Source organism: Felis catus, chromosome E3, assembly GCF_018350175.1.
Source record: "Felis catus isolate Fca126 chromosome E3, F.catus_Fca126_mat1.0, whole genome shotgun sequence".
NCBI lineage: Eukaryota > Metazoa > Chordata > Mammalia > Carnivora > Felidae > Felis > Felis catus.
In genome coordinates this window covers 486,570-501,509 of record NC_058383.1, presented here as the reverse complement: position 1 = coordinate 501,509, position 14,940 = coordinate 486,570, and the positions used below count along the sequence as shown (strand labels likewise).

The window sequence follows — 14,940 nt, the reverse complement described above, 5'->3', positions numbered from 1 at the left end:
TGCCTTTTTAGACAATGGTGCTGGAGTGAGTGCATTACTCTTATCATGTGTCTGTGTCCATCCATCCATCCATCCATCCATCCATCCATCCATCCATCATCTGTCTGTCTGTCTTCCTACCATCTCTCCTCCCATCCATCACTAACCTGACTATAAAACTTTGACCTGTGCATTTCAGCTATCCAAATATTAATTCAATATAGATCGAAGACCTAAATATAAAGTCAAAAACTATAAAAGTCCTAGAGGAACGGCTTTGTGACCTTGGGTTAGGCAAAGATTGTTTAGATATGACACCCAAATGGTAATCTTTGGTAAGAAAAAGTTGACTTTATAAAAAATTGAATTTCTGACAAGTAAAAACCTTCTGTTTTCTTAAAAAAATTTTTTTTAAACATTTATTTATTTTTGAGACAGAGAGAGACAAAGCATGAATGGGGGAGGGTCAGAGAGAGAGGGAGACACAGAGTCTGAAACAGGCTCCAGGCCCTGAGCCGTCAGCACAGAGCCCGACGCGGGGCTCGAACTCACGGACCGCGAGATCATGACCTGAGCTGAGTCGGACGCTTAACTGACTGAGCCACCCAGGTGCTCCAAACCTTCTGTTTTCTTTTTTTTTTTTTTTTAATTTTTTTTTTTCAACGTCTATTTATTTTTGGGACAGAGAGAGACAGAGCATGAACGGGGGAGGGGCAGAGAGAGAGGGAGACACAGAATCGGAAACAGGCTCCAGGCTCTGAGCCATCAGCCCAGAGCCCGACGCGGGGCTCGAACTCACGGACCGCGAGATCGTGACCTGGCTGAAGTCGGACGCCTAACCGACTGCGCCACCCAGGCGCCCCAAACCTTCTGTTTTCTAAGACACTGTTGAGAAGAAGAGAAGAAACTACAGCCTGGAGCAGGATCTTGGCAAACCACATGTCTGATAGAGGACTTGTATCCAGAGTATATAAAACTTCTCAAAACTCAATGATAAAAATATAAGCAACCCAAGAAGAAAAGAAGGTCTATAAGAATAAGATACACAGGTGGCAAATAAGCACATGGAAAGATACTCAACCTCAGTGGCCATTTGGGAAATAAAAAGTAGAGGTGACAGATAGACCCCACATTTATGAGAATGGCTAAAATTAAAAAGACTGATGATACCAAGTGTTGGCGAGGATGTGGAGAAACTGGGTGTCTTATATATTATTGGTGGGAAGGTTTAAAAAATTTTTTGAATATTTATTTATTTTTGAGACAGAGAGAGACAGAGCATGAACGGAGGAGGGTCAGAGAGAGGGAGACACAGAATCCGAAGCAGTCTCCAGGCTCTGAGCTGTCAGCCCAGAGCCCGACATGGGGCTTGAACTCGTAGACCGTGAGATCATGACCTGAGCCAAAGTTGGAAGCTCAACCGACTGAGAGGTGGGAAGGTTTTAAAAACACTTTGGGGGCGCCTGGGTGGCGCAGTCGGTTAAGCGTCCGACTTCAGCCAGGTCACGATCTCGCGGTCCGGGAGTTCGAGCCCCACGTCGGGCTCTGGGCTGACGGCTCAGAGCCTGGAGCCTGCTTCCGATTCTGTGTCTCCCTCTCTCTCTGCCCCTCCCCCGTTCATGCTCTGTCTCTCTCTGTCCCCAAAATAAATAAACGTTGAAAAAAAAAATTTAAAAACACTTTGGAAAACAGTCTGGCAGTTTTTGCAAAGCTTAACCCTACACCTGCCACATGGTTCAGCTATTTGCCCGAGAGAAAGGACGGCATACATTCCTACGAGAAGACTTGTGCGTGCACAGGGGCGCCTGCGCGGCTCCGTGGGTTGAACGGCTGACTCTTGAGTTAGGGTCAGGTCATGATCTCGTGGTCGCAAGGTTGAGGCCCGTGTCAGTCTCTGTGCCGGGCAGGGAGCCTACTTGGGATTCACTCTCCCTCTCCTTCTGTCTCTCTCCCAATCACGTGCTCTCTGTCTCTAAAATTAAAAAATAAAATAAAAAAAGACTTGTGCAGAAATGTTCACAGCAACTGTATTTGTGATAGTCCCAGTAACCCGGGTCTCTACCGGCGGGCGAATATGGAAAACGCGCTAACGCGGTCATGTCACGGAATAGTACTCAGCAGCGTGAGAGGAAAGACACATGCCAGCACACGGACGAATCTCAAAATGATTATGTTGGGTGAAAGAAGGGCAGAAAGATTTCAAATTCTATGACTCTGTTTGTACAAAACTCTAGGAAATTCAAACTCAGGTCACATTGAGGTGCTGGATGTGCTCATTCTTGTATTGTGGGGATGGTTTCACAGACACGTGTTTGTGCAAATAACATGCATGTCTAACGTGTCACTTATCAGTTTTATACTTTAAACATGTGCGGTTTATTGGATGATAATTGTAATTCAACAAAGTTCTTATTTTTGAGAGAGACAGAGAGAGAGAGACAGAGAGAGAGAGAGAGAGAGAGAGAGAGAGAGAACAAGTGGGGGAGGGGTAGAGAGAGAGGAAGACGCAGAATCCAAAGCAGGCTCCAGGCTCTGGGCTGTCAGCACAGAGCCCGACATGGGGCTCGGACCCATAAACCAGGAGATCATGACCTGAGCCAAAGTCAGACGCTTAACCGACTGAGCCATCCAGGCGCCCCAACAAAGCTGTTTTTGAAAGAGCTAATAAATACTTACAACACATCCCTTCTGAATTATTTTACGATATTTAGTTACCACATCAATTACTTATTTTTATGTCACTGACCGGCACGGCTGTGCTCCAGTAACACTCCTGACAAGATGGGTGTAAGTCTGGCTCTGGTCCCGGCCACGGCTCACAGCCACCAGCCACCATCGCTGCGTGGAGGAACCCCATCTAGCGCACCTGCAGGGGGAAGGAGCCTCCGTCCCAAGTCTGCCCTCAGTGACGTCCCTGGTAGCTTGAAGCCAGCCGTGTTGGGAGTGGGCACCACTTCTCCCCGGGTGCTGGCCTGCCCGGCTCTGCCTGGGGGTCTGGGGAGAGGTTATGTGAGGGGCAGGGGCCTGGCGGAGTCAGTCTGTGATGGGGACACCGGAGCAGAGCCTGGGGCCGGCGCCCAGCCGGGCTGCACGGGGACCGTCTCCCAGGGGCCCCCACACTGCACAGCACAGCACGTGGCACCCTCAGCGGCCCTTGCTGAGCCTCAGTTTCTCCTTCCCAGCTCCCTTGGGGAGGTACGCCCTCCCCCCGTGCACAGCTGTGACCATGAGCCCATGGAATTCGGGGTAGGGTCCAGCTGGAGACCTCCTGGTCTTCCTGCCCGTGTGTGGCCCCGAGCAGAGGCTCACTGCCTCCAGCCTGGTTTCCTCCCCCCACGTGGATGGTGTTCTGTGACCTGAGGTCACACGTGGAGGAGATGCTGTGTGGGCCCAGCAGCCCTGTGTGTTGGGGGGGGGGAATGGGCTCAGGGTGGCTGTCACGGGGCGTGGCCCCTCCGACCCCCAGGGGCTCCATTTACAGGCCCCGACTGTCGCCCGGCCTTCCTGCCCACGTGGGCCACACAATCGTCTCCTGCTCGGAGAGAAGGTGGAGCGCGGGGGGCTTCTGGCCACCAAGCCAAGGGGGACGCGCCGTGGGAAGGGAAGCCAGTGCCCTGAGACCACACGTGGCGCGGACCTGCCCCTCCCCGTTGTCGCTCCTGTGCCTCTGTCCTGGTGGCTCAGGTGCACGGCCACCTCCCTGCCTGGCCCTGGGAGAGCAGTGGCCCTGAGAGGTGGGTCCGAGCCCACGGGCTGGCAGCACGGGCATAGCCCATCGGAGCGCTGAGCTGAGGTGGCCACACAGCCCACAGGTGTCCCGCCCTCCACCCGGGCCCCTGGTGGGGACGGGCTATCACACACACACATTCCACAGCGACGGGCTTCCCGAGAGAAGATCCTGTCCTTACTTGGGATGGCGGCTGTAAGCCTGTCCTTGGTCAGAAGGTCAACCCTGAGCTGCCCCGGGGACTGCCACCTGGCCCCAGGGTGGGTGTGGCCCTCACCCCAGGGACGGGAGGCCCCACCATGCACCAGAGCTTGCCTTCAGAAGCCCCATCCGGAGTGCGGAGTGTGGGGAGCCTCGCTCTGGTCAGCTGTGCCCAGTGCCCCCAGCGCCCCCCAGCTCTACACCCAGGCTGGACCCCACTCCCAGGGGACTACCTTCGCCTTGGGCAGGCATCATTGCCCAGTGGCCCTCATGTCCCAGCTGCAAGCCTTTTGGCGGCCCCTCCCCGCCCACGCGCAAAGCGCACCTCCTTGAGTTGACGTTCAGGGCTTCTCCTGACCTGCCCACCACTGCCCTTCCCCTCTCCTGTGCTCCAGGCCCTGAGCTGCCAGCCACTTCCTGCTCCCAGCCCACTTTGTTGCCTCCGTGGGGTCCTCTCCTCCAGGAAACCCCCTGTAACACCTCTGTGGAAGCAAGCTGGCCCTCCCCCTGACTCCTCGAGTCCCCCGGCCCATGCTGGTGGGGGGTACTGGTCACCTGACTCGGTGCCAGCTGCAGCTGGGACAGCAAACCCCTGAGTCCCCTGAGCGGTGGGGCCAGGCCTCCACACCCCTCTCTGCGGCCAGCTGGGACAGGGGCTCAGACCTTGGCCTTGCCGCAGGATTCTATCTTTAACTGCTGGACAGCCAATTCCTCTCTATTTTGAGAGGAAAAAAATTCCACTCTGAAGTCTGGTTCAAAAAGTCCTCGCCCAGTGAGGCCAGTTCCCTGGAGGGACCGCTGGCCTTTGCCGTGCTCCCCAAGAAGAGGGGGCTGGGAGGAGCAGGCAAGTGGGGGACGGGGTGAGGGAGGAGGGGAGGCGGCGGAGGGAAGGAGGGGCCCGCTGAACTCAGAGGGCACCGCGGCCGGCCCACCTCCGCCTCCTCTCTGCTCCAGCCACAACCGACTTTTATCATCACACCGTGGTTTGGACCGTTTGGCACTTCATATAAATAGAACGAGGCAGCGTGTCCTTGTGTCTGGTTCCCATCACTCAGTCTGATGTTTATGAAATCTATCCACGTGCCGCTGCGTTCATTCATTACCACTTCTGCGTGGGCTCGGCCGTAGGAAACGCCCACCTCTACGGCTTCCGGGCCGGGTCGTCTTTGGCGCGACGCCTGAATCATCTCCGCGCGCGTACTTTTGATGAACACAGGCACCCACGCGTTTCCGTGGGAAATGCGGCGTCCTCCTGTGTTCTCCCCTCGGCCGGCCGCGGGGCCGCTGCTGGTGCTCTGTGGGGGCTGCAGGCGCCCCCCAACGGCGTGGGGCTTCCCCCCGGCCTCACCAACATCTGTTTTTATTTGAACCCTTCTGGTGGGGACAGAGTGGCCTCATTGTCGTCTCCCAGAGATTGTAAAAGGTTAATAGACATGCTTTTTTTTAGAGCGGGTTTAGGGTCATAGAAAAGTTGAGCAGGAAGTACGGAGTTCCCACCCCACCACACACAGGTGGTTTCCCTGGTTGTTAACGTGGGACGCTCTTAACGGGCACAACTGATGAATGGATATCGCCCTGTTCTTGTTAGCTGAGCCCGCACTTCACATAGGGGCTGTCTCTGACGTCCAGTTCTGCGGGTTCCGGCAAGCGCACGGTGTCACGTGTCCTTCCTGACAGCCCCCGGGAGCACCGGTCCGGCCCGGCCTCCAACCTCTCGCACCCTGACGGCGTGGTCTATCTCCCGTATCCGTCCGTAGGCTTGCCTTGCGCCGAGCGCTCCTTCGAAATGCAAATCAGACCGTGTCACTCCCCCTGCTACGAACCACCCATTCATTCATTTGTGCGTCCAACAATATTTATCTGGTGCCCTGTGTTTATCCGGCCTGGCGCTTCCCCAAGGTTATAAGACGGCCAAGAAGATTTGGTCCCTGCTCCCAAGAAACTCACTGGCCGGTGGGAGAAGCCGCAGGCGGATGAACGAAGCCGCCGCAGGCCGTGTCGGGTGTGGAGAGGCAGGCTAACGTGGGGAAGGAGGGAGACCGTGTACGCAAGTGGCCGGGGCGTGAGCGGGGCCTCTGGGGGGAGAATGACAAGTGCTGAAGCCCCAAGGTGGCCTGGAGCTAGAGGTGCTCAAGGAGGCGACACGGGCCGGCACGGCAGCCCCGTATGGCAAGGGGGGGTGGGTCAGAGAGGTGCAAGCTTGGACGGCTCAGGTTTGCTGTAAGTCTAGCCCTGGGGTCCTCTCCCAGGCTGTGCACTGTGCCTCACACAACACCCCAGACCGCGGTCCTCCAGGACGGCAGGGCTCCGTCCCTCTGGGCCACCGCAGCGAGCCGTGCCCGGAATGGTGCGTTCGGTGAAGGCCTGTTAGAGCAGGAAGAAGGGACCCACAATTATGGGCAGGGCCTCCGGGGTGCTGCTGGTATGAACTGCCCGAGACTCACCCGCCCAGAAGCCAACACTTGGGAGCAGCGAACCCAGGGCTCAGCCCCAGGCAGGCGGCCTTGCGTGTGAGGGAGGAGATGTGCTGTTCCAATGCCACTGCTGCGTAACGAGCGTCCCGCAACGAGCGGCCCGAAGAGCCCCCTGTCTGCCGTGCCGGGGGCTTCAACGCAGACGCAATGCACGTCCCTTCAACGCAGATCCGGCCCGGGGATCCCGTGGTCGGTGCGGCTCCCTGCAGGGATGGCTTTTTGAAAGGGATCCAGGGCGAGGAAACTCCAGAGGGTCTGAGGCCGCCTCCTTGGGGCATCGTGGGTGTTCTTTTCTGTGACATCTCAGACGGGGCTGGTAGCTGACCCCGGCCTTCCTTGGTGGGCGGGGGAGGAGGGGGGGAAGCGGGGCAGACATAGCTGTCACTTCCTCGGGGACATGGATCCAGAGTCCCTACCCTGCAGCCAAGGGACTGGAAGAGAAGGGGGGCCCCAGTGATAAATCTCCCTCTCAATTTCTGACGTCCTCCTAGCCTCCCAGGTCTCTGTCCATTCTACACCCAGGATGGGAGCAGTGAGCAGGGGAGGGCTCTGGAGGGAGGCTGGGGTCTCCTTGCAAGCTTGAGGGGGGCAGGATGAATCCCAGCCCCGGCGAATGGTTTCTGGAAGGTCGGGGCTACGAGTAGCTGCTCCAGGCCCAGGTCCAAGCGCGGGCCGCGTCCTGAGCTCTGAGCCGAGAACCGCGGGCCCGTGATTCCTGCTCCTAAGGACCTGGTCCCAGGAGCTGCCCAGCCCAGCGGCAAGCAGTGATCAGAGAACCCACCTTCCCTGTGTCCTTGAAGGTGGCCCCTCTTCCTCACCTTTTCCTCCCCCACCCCAGGCCTCCTGTGAGCTGAGGGGCTCCCTTCCCTGGTCTCTGTCCCAGCCCTTTGTCATGTAGATCCATCGGCCTTCACAAAGTCCTGCCAGTAGGACCCAGGACTCGGGCCTTGCTGCCCGCCTAAGAGGCTGTTCCAGGCCTACGTGGGCTGGGGTGGGACAGGGGGCCTCAGTGATCATTAGTGTGAGCGATTGGTAGCACACTCGGGGATGACACAGGTTCCCCTAAGCCACCACCCACTGGGGCAAACCTTCGTGTTCTGCCATAGTGCGTACGTCACAGTCCGAGGGCATCTCACTGCCCGGCCTGCTGAGAGGGCAGCAGCCAGCCCGTGTCAGGGACGCTGAGCCACGGCCCTCTGGTGTGGCCTCCCTGACCTCCACGTTCCCACAAGCGGCCAGACGCCCTGCCTGCCGGGGAACCCTACCCGTCCGTCTGCTGCCGAGCCGGGGCCTCTCCTGAAAGGGGGGTGCTCCCTCCTGCCCAGGTCCGTGGGCCTGCTCTGCCCTCTGTCCCCACCGTGGTGGCACCGTGTGTGTCCAGGGCAAGGCTCAGCCACTCTGACTGCGTTGGGAGCTGGAATCCAGTTAAGGACAATGAGCTCCCTCCCAGGGGTCAGGACTGGAAACCACAGGGCAGGGCAAAGCCTGGACTTGAGCCCCCGTTGACGTGGGGCCCATCAACGCTTCAGCGTCTGTGTCTGTGAACTGGGACTATTTCTCCCCCTGGGGCGGCCATCGTGTCAGTGCCCGGGCCGCACCTGGAGCATAGTAAGTGCCCAAAAATGATGACTCTTCGTTTGTTTGTATCTGGGGTTTTCTTCATCATCCATGACATTTGCGGCCGTCCGAGATGGTTTCCAACCTTGGGAACCATACTGAATACTTAGCGAGCCGAGAAATGTCCCTCTGACCCCGACTTGCCAAGGGTCCTCGTTAGGGATGGGTGATGGCTTTTGTCAGATGCACTTTCTGTGTAGTTTGATAGGGTCACATTATCTTTCTTTTCAGCTTGTTGATGTGGTGAATCCTTTCTCTGATTTCTAAGCGTTGAACTAGCCTGGAGTACTCGGGAGGAACCCCACTTGGTCGTGTATAGCATTCTTTCTATGCCTCATTTGACTTGGTTTGCTTATATTTTGCAGTGGATTTTTGCAATGTGTTCAGGAGAGATCGCGCTTAATAGTGGTTTTTGTTTTTTGGGTTTTTCGTCTTTGTCTAGTGTTGGTATCAGGATAACACCAGCTTCATAACATCGGTTGAAGAGCGTTTTTCCTCTTCCTCCATGTTCTAGAAGAAATTGTGTAAACTTGTGCTACTCTTTCTTTCTTTCTTTTGTATTTTATTTAAGTTTATTTATTTTGAGAGAGAGAGGGAGAGACGGAGGGGGGGAAGGACAGAGAGGGAGGGAGACACAGAATCAGAAGCAGGCTCCAGGCTCCCAGCTGTCAGCACAGAGCCCGACGCGGGGCTCGAACCCACAGACCACGAGATCACGACCTGAGCTGAAGTCAGATGCTTAACCAACTGAGCCACCCAGGCGCCCCTCTTTCTTTAAATGTTTAGTAGAATTCTCCAGTAGAATCGTCAGATCCGGGAGATTCCTATTTTAGGAACTTTTGAACTATGGATCCAGTCTCCCTTGGTTATGGGACTGCTGGATTCACCTCTTCCGTCTCGGTTGAGTATTGATGCTTGTGCTTATCGATGGTCTGCTCCTTCTGGGGTGCAGAACTCACGAGCAGTGACTCACTGCCCTCTCTTGTCCTGGCGAGGCTGCGGGAGCCGGTGACGGGCCCTGGCCGACCCGAGAGCGGAGGCTCTGCCCTGTCTCTTCCATTTTTGTCAGCGTCCCCGTCTTCCTCGCCGACCTCCGCCCCACCCCGTGGCTGGTCTTGCGCCTCTGACTGTCCTCGTGTCCGGCTTCTTGCAGCGGGGTCTGCGGGGGCCTGGGGATGCTGTCTGGGGGGTACGCAGCGCTGTAACTCTCCCTCCGAGCACTGCCCTGTCCAGACCACGCACCACATGTGGCGCCTTCGTCCCCGCTCACACCGTGGGTTTCTGTCTTTGACCAGATGTGACGAGTTTGCACTCAGTACTCATTTGAACATCTTCTAGCTGTGCACACTTTCCGGAAACTGGTGGGTCCCTGCGATCGCTCCCCTGGCCCTGGGGGTCTGTTGGGTTTTCCTGGGTCTGCGTGCTCTCTGTGGCTCACGTGGGGCTGTTTCTGTTGACTTGTCTCCAGACGCACAGACTGTGTCCTCCTCGTCTCCTCTTTGTTACTCAGCCCGTCTGCGGAGTTTTTGCTTCTGTTACTACGCTTCTCAGTTCTGTCATTTCCGTTTGGTCCTTTCATATAATTTCCATTCCTTTGCTGGGGTTTTCTATGTCTTCATTTGCTCCAGGAGGACTGGTAAGTGCTTTCCCGTAGCGTTCCCACGTGGCCACGCCGAAACCCTCGCTGGAAAGTTCCGGCATCTTGTCCCTCTTGGTGTTGGTTGCAGCTACGTGTCTTCTCATCTGGGCTGCGATTCTCGGTCGTACCCTGCACGCTGTGGCGGAGTCTTTTTAAACATTTCACTGTAGCCTGCTGCTGCCCTGTCCAGGGTTATCACGCGGTCCGGGCCCATGCCGTGGCCGAACTTGATGACGTCTCAGTTTTCAGAGCATTTGTGGTGTTATTCGGATTTCCTCGGTTTATCTGGGGCCTCTGGGGCATCCTGGGCCTTCCTGAGGTGAGGGGCTTCCCCACGCCCCGCTGTGGCTCTGGGCAGGGAGCTGCCGGGCCGGTTGTTGATGTGGGGATCCCCTTGCTGGGGCCCCCTAGTGTGTCTTCGTGGGAAGGGATCTGGCCTGAGGGGACAGGGGTCTTTCCAGGGTGGGAGCACTGGGCTCCAGCTGATGTGCTATGAATACTTTGCTTCCGGTTGGACATCAGGAGGTGCCGGGCTGTGGCCCCTGGGTCCCGTTGGCGGGGTGTGGGAAGGCACCCAGTCTATACCGCCTCTCCAGTCCTGGGGTTCCTGACCACCCTGCCCAGGTCCCATCTGGAACTCTCCTTTCGTTGCCTTTTTTATTTCCTGGGTTTGCACCTGTGCTCCGTGGAAAGGAGCTGGTGGCTCTCAGGCGTCTTGTTGGGCCCACGTCTCCTGACGTCCTTCTGGGAGTGGACCCTGTCTTCTTGGGCCCACGTCTCCCGACGTCCTTCTGGAAGAGGACCCTGGCAGGTCTCTTGGCTTTGCTTTAGCACCCTTCCCTGTCAGGGTCCCTGTGCCACCGGGCTGTTCGGAGGCAAGGTCCATGAGTGCTCAAGGCCTGAAAAGCACAGGAGGCTCGGGGGCCCCGAGAGGTGGCCTCTGATGCCATCTACCTGGTTCCTTCAAACCTTGTCCTCCCGTGACTTGCACGTCTCACGGGAAACTCCCGGGGTGGGTACCACGGCAGCTCTGAACCGACGAGGTGGCCACAGGGTCATTCTGAGCTGGAGAGGAGTGAGGAGAGGCCTCCTGCTGCCTGGGGAAGCCTGGCCTTCATTCGGCTCGGTGGGTGGTGCAAAGAGGGGCGGGGTGGGGGGCGGCAAGGAGAACTTGGAGGGTCCACATGGGGGTTGGAGGTTCCAGTGTAGTGAGTGTAGCCGGGTGCTGGGATGGGCTCTGCATGGAGCAGCCCCCGCCTTCCTGCCTGTGCTGCCCTCCCGTGGCCCAGAGCCCCGCCTCCCCAGGGGCTGAGGGAACCCCCTGTAGGGCTGTGGAGGTTAACACCCCACGAGCCATGTTGATAGTGGGCCCAGGGACACGGGTGAACTCCTCTCTACCTGTCGGCAGGTGAGGCCAGGGCTCCGACGGGGCTGATAATAGGCTATTTTCTGGGGAAGCTGTTTCTCACCCAGGAACCAGCCACCTGCCCTGGGCCTGTGCCCACAATAAAGCTTGTGCCTGTGGGCTCTGCCCTGAGATCTGCCTTCCAGGAAAGCCGGGTTCCTCTGACCTGCCTCGGTTTTCCTAAGGCTGGGGCGTCCTGAGAAACAGAAGCCCCCCCCCCCAGCCCCCCACCTTGCTGCCTTTGCACCATCAGATTCATGTGTTCGAGCCCTAACCTCAGTGCCTCAGAATGTGGCCTTATTTGTAAATAAGGTCATTGCAGATGTAATTAGTGAAGACAAGGTCATGCTGGAGTGGGGTGGGTCCTAGTTCAACACGACCGTGTCCTCATAAAAGGGGGATTTGGACCCAGACGTGCACGCAGGGAGAGCGCAGTGTGATGAAGGACGAAGGGGTCAGGAGGAGGCGTCCACAGCCGAGGAACCCTAAGGACGGCGAAGCCTGGGGGGTGAGGGGAGTGGCCTGGAACAGCTTCTCCCTCAGAGCCTCCGGGAGGAGCCCGGCCTCCACTGGGGACCGCCCCCCTCCCAGAGCTGGGAGGGTGTGCATTTCTGTTGTCACAGCCACCCCAGGACATGACGTGGGCTTCTCATGTCACGTAGACCCCAGCTCCCTGCTCTCAAGGCGGGCCTGGCACCAGAGTGCCGGGACGGGGGCCTGGGGGGCCTCTCACCGAGGGGCGAAGGGCCTTGAACTGACATCCAGTGCCTGGAAAGCCACTCGTGGCAGCTTGGTCAGAAACTCGCTCAGAGGCTGGCCTGTGGGGCACATCCCCACCCAACACCTCCCGCGGGTCCCAAGACGCTGTGACCTACGCCGACGACGGCGTCTCACCCACGCTTTCTGACGGTGCTTGTTTTCTGTGCAGCGTCCATGACCCAGGCTGCCAGCCAGCAGGGAGGTGCCACCCGCAAGGCTTGGGGCTCCTGCAGGGTCGCCGGCCTGGCCTCCACTTCCTCTGCCCTCGGCAGTAGCCGGGGCAGCGTGGGACCCACGCGCCCCCCCCCCCCTCAACCCCGTGGTGGCCGGGGAGGAGGCTGCATCTCCTGGAGCCCAGGCTCCCGCCCAAGTCTTCACTTTGCCAGGAACTAGAGCCAGGTCTTGGGTGGGTCACTTTCCCTCAACTTCACAGACCAGGAAAGTCAAGTTCAAAGGGTACCGCCCCAAGCCCCAGGGCTGCGGCCAGAGCGATGACCGCCTTTGGGCACCTCCTCTTCAAGGGGTGGCTGTTACCACGTGACAGATTAGGGACCGGCTCAGAGGTGCCAGCACAGGACAGGGCAGGTGACGGCAGGGACATGAGCAGAACCAAGCAAGAAACATCTGTGGCACGAGTCCGCCCATGCAGAGGTCCTGTGGGCCCCCTTGGGGCCCTTCCCGGTCCCGGCCCAGTGTCCCTGCACCTGAGGGAGGGCAGGGACAGTCGGCCTCATCACCTGTGCTGTCTGGTGGGCTTCCAGGAGGCGGAGTCTCCCCTGAGGCCCAGTTTGTAGTGTCCAGGGGCTGGGCTGGGGGCGCAGACTGGGGCAGCGGCCTCGGTCAGTGGAACCAGAGCCTGCCTGAGGCTTCATTACAAATGGGCGTTCTCCCCGTGGCCAAGGCCCCATGGGCGGCCCACGCGGAGACCTTGGGGAAGGGGCCTGCGTGGCCGGGGTCGGGGACTCGCACGGGGGCTGGCCAAGGGCTTGCTGTTTCAGAAGTGGACATCCGCCTCAGGCTTGGGGTCCTGGTGGAGGGAAGGGTGGCCCGAGGCCTGGACTGGCGGGGAGGTAGGGGGCTTCTGTCTCCCGGCCGTGCCATTTCAGGATGGGTGTGGGGACCTCACAGAGGCCTCGCAGGGGCCGCGTGGGACCCCGGAGTCGCTCTTCTTGTCCCCACAAAGCATGTTGGTGTCTTGCCCTGGTGCATTCTTATGGATTTCTTGACTGGAAAATAAACGGTCGTAATGACGGTAATTTGTGCTCTTTATTATCTCTTCCGTTCCAGGCAGTGTGCACGCCCTTGCTAATTTTACCTGATGAATTTACGAGGTGATGTTGTTATCCACCCATTTCGCAGATGAAAAACTGAGGCTCAGAGAAGGTGAGTCACTGGCCCCACATCTCAGACCCAGTGCGTCTTTGAGAAGAGTTGTTAGTGGTCTGCTGAACGCGGCCTGCACTGGGTGCCCTTGTGGTGGGAGAGGGGCCGGGAGCCTTCCTCTGACTGTGATGAGCCAGTCCCCGGACCCCCTTTTCCTCTGCCTCTGCTGGAGGTGGAGGCCGAACCCCACCCCCTGGCCCACAATCCCTGCGGAGCCTGGACATCGGAGGAGGCCCGGTCGGTCCACCCTGGCCCCTTCGGGACTGCTCTCGGCCTCACTCTCCTTATCCAGGCCGACCGTGGTCCTGGGTCAGAGATGGCCCCCAGCCCCTCCTGTGATGGGGGGGGGACCCGACTTGGAGCCCCACCAGCTTCATCTCTGCACAGGCAAGGGCCTCCTCCCTTGTCCTGGCCCTTCCCTGCCCCCAGAAAGCCCGAGGGACCATCCTGGTCAGGCCATCTGTTTCCTGCCCCTTCGGGAAGGCCGTCCCGCCCAGGCCTTGGCAGCAGAAATCCCGCATCTCCTGTCCCCACGCCCCTCCGTGCCCGGGGTCCTGGCCCTGGGATGGCTGGCTTAGTGCGACCACGGCCCGGCTGCCTGTTGGGCTCCCGCAGCCCCTCCGGCGGGGCCTCCGCCCTTTTGGCGTCCGTCTCCTGCCCCTGCCCTCCTGGCCCATTGTCTTTCCCCAGAAGCAGGGTGTGGGGCAGCCCGGGAGCCCGGGACCATTCCTTTTCCTGCTGTGGAGCCAGTGACAATGATGTCCCACACCCCGCCCCTGTGCACAGGGGCCACGAGCTTTCCCTGTCCGGGGGTCTCAGCCCGTACTCGGAGGAGGGGCCCCATGCAGAGCTTCCCTCAGACCCAGGCCTCGTGCCCCCAGCCCGGAAGTGGCTCCTCTTGGGCAATATTCCAAACATCGGTTTGCAAGGACTTTCCCTTCAGAGGTGAAAAGCCCTCACCTGGGCTAAGCTCCAGATTCAGAGCCAGGGAACCTCTCGGTGCTTCCTGAAGACTGTGCATGGACGCTGCCAGCCTCCGACCCGGCTCCTGCTCTCGACACAGCGGGCTTGGATCTGTAAGCTGTGTGGTTCTGTTCTCCTCGGGAGGCCGCGTTCCTGGATTCATCCTGCAGGCACCTACTGGGACGTGGACCTGCTCGGCCCGGGAACAGACAGGGGCAGTGCCCGAACCCACAACGCGCCTGGGCCCGCGGGCATCTGATCCCAGCCCAACAAACAACCAGCGCGGAAATGGGGACGCAGGTTGCTTGAGGCCGTGTCTGCTGGGCTGAGTGAAGGGAGCGCAGACGTGAACGAGGCCACGGTGGCCGGGGTGGGGGCGCGTGGCCACGGACTGGGTCAGCACAGGCCAACAGAGCTGCTCGTGATGATGGATGTCGCACATCCACGCTGTGACCCGAGAGCCCTGGAAACCGGCTTTCTAGTTGCCCTGATTTGTAATTACCTTAAATTTCACTAGGATCGCACGGCCAGCAGCTGTTGTGTTGGGCAGCACCGTCCTAGGCAGGGATGGCCACGTGCCTGTCCCCTGGGGCTGGAGGCCGCTCACGTGTCTGAGGAGCCAGAGGAGGACAGTCAGAGGCACAGCGGGCAGCGAGGTGCAAGAGGGTGGTTCTTTTTGATTCTAGATGACGTGTTTCCGGTTTTTTTCAGCCCCGGGAGCTGCGGGTCAGTTGTAGTATGCAATCCCGAGTGAGGACGAGAGTTGCCCAGCCGACCCTGGGCTTGCACCCTT

The 14,940-nt window shown here is 58.8% G+C and overlaps 1 long non-coding RNA gene across 7 annotated transcripts in view; it reads left to right on the top strand.

Moving 5' to 3' along the window:
* Positions 1–14,940, top strand: part of LOC109495066 — a 62,662-nt gene that overhangs the window by 42,950 nt on the left and 4,772 nt on the right. For 5 of the 7 annotated variants that reach the window (XR_006591110.1, XR_006591108.1, XR_006591112.1 and 2 more), the window contains one exon: positions 13,089–13,184. This is a non-coding gene — a long non-coding RNA (uncharacterized LOC109495066). Of the gene's footprint in view, positions 1–13,088 lie in introns of all 7 variants that reach the window. The other 2 variants (XR_006591113.1, XR_006591109.1) reach the window with 1 other exon arrangement.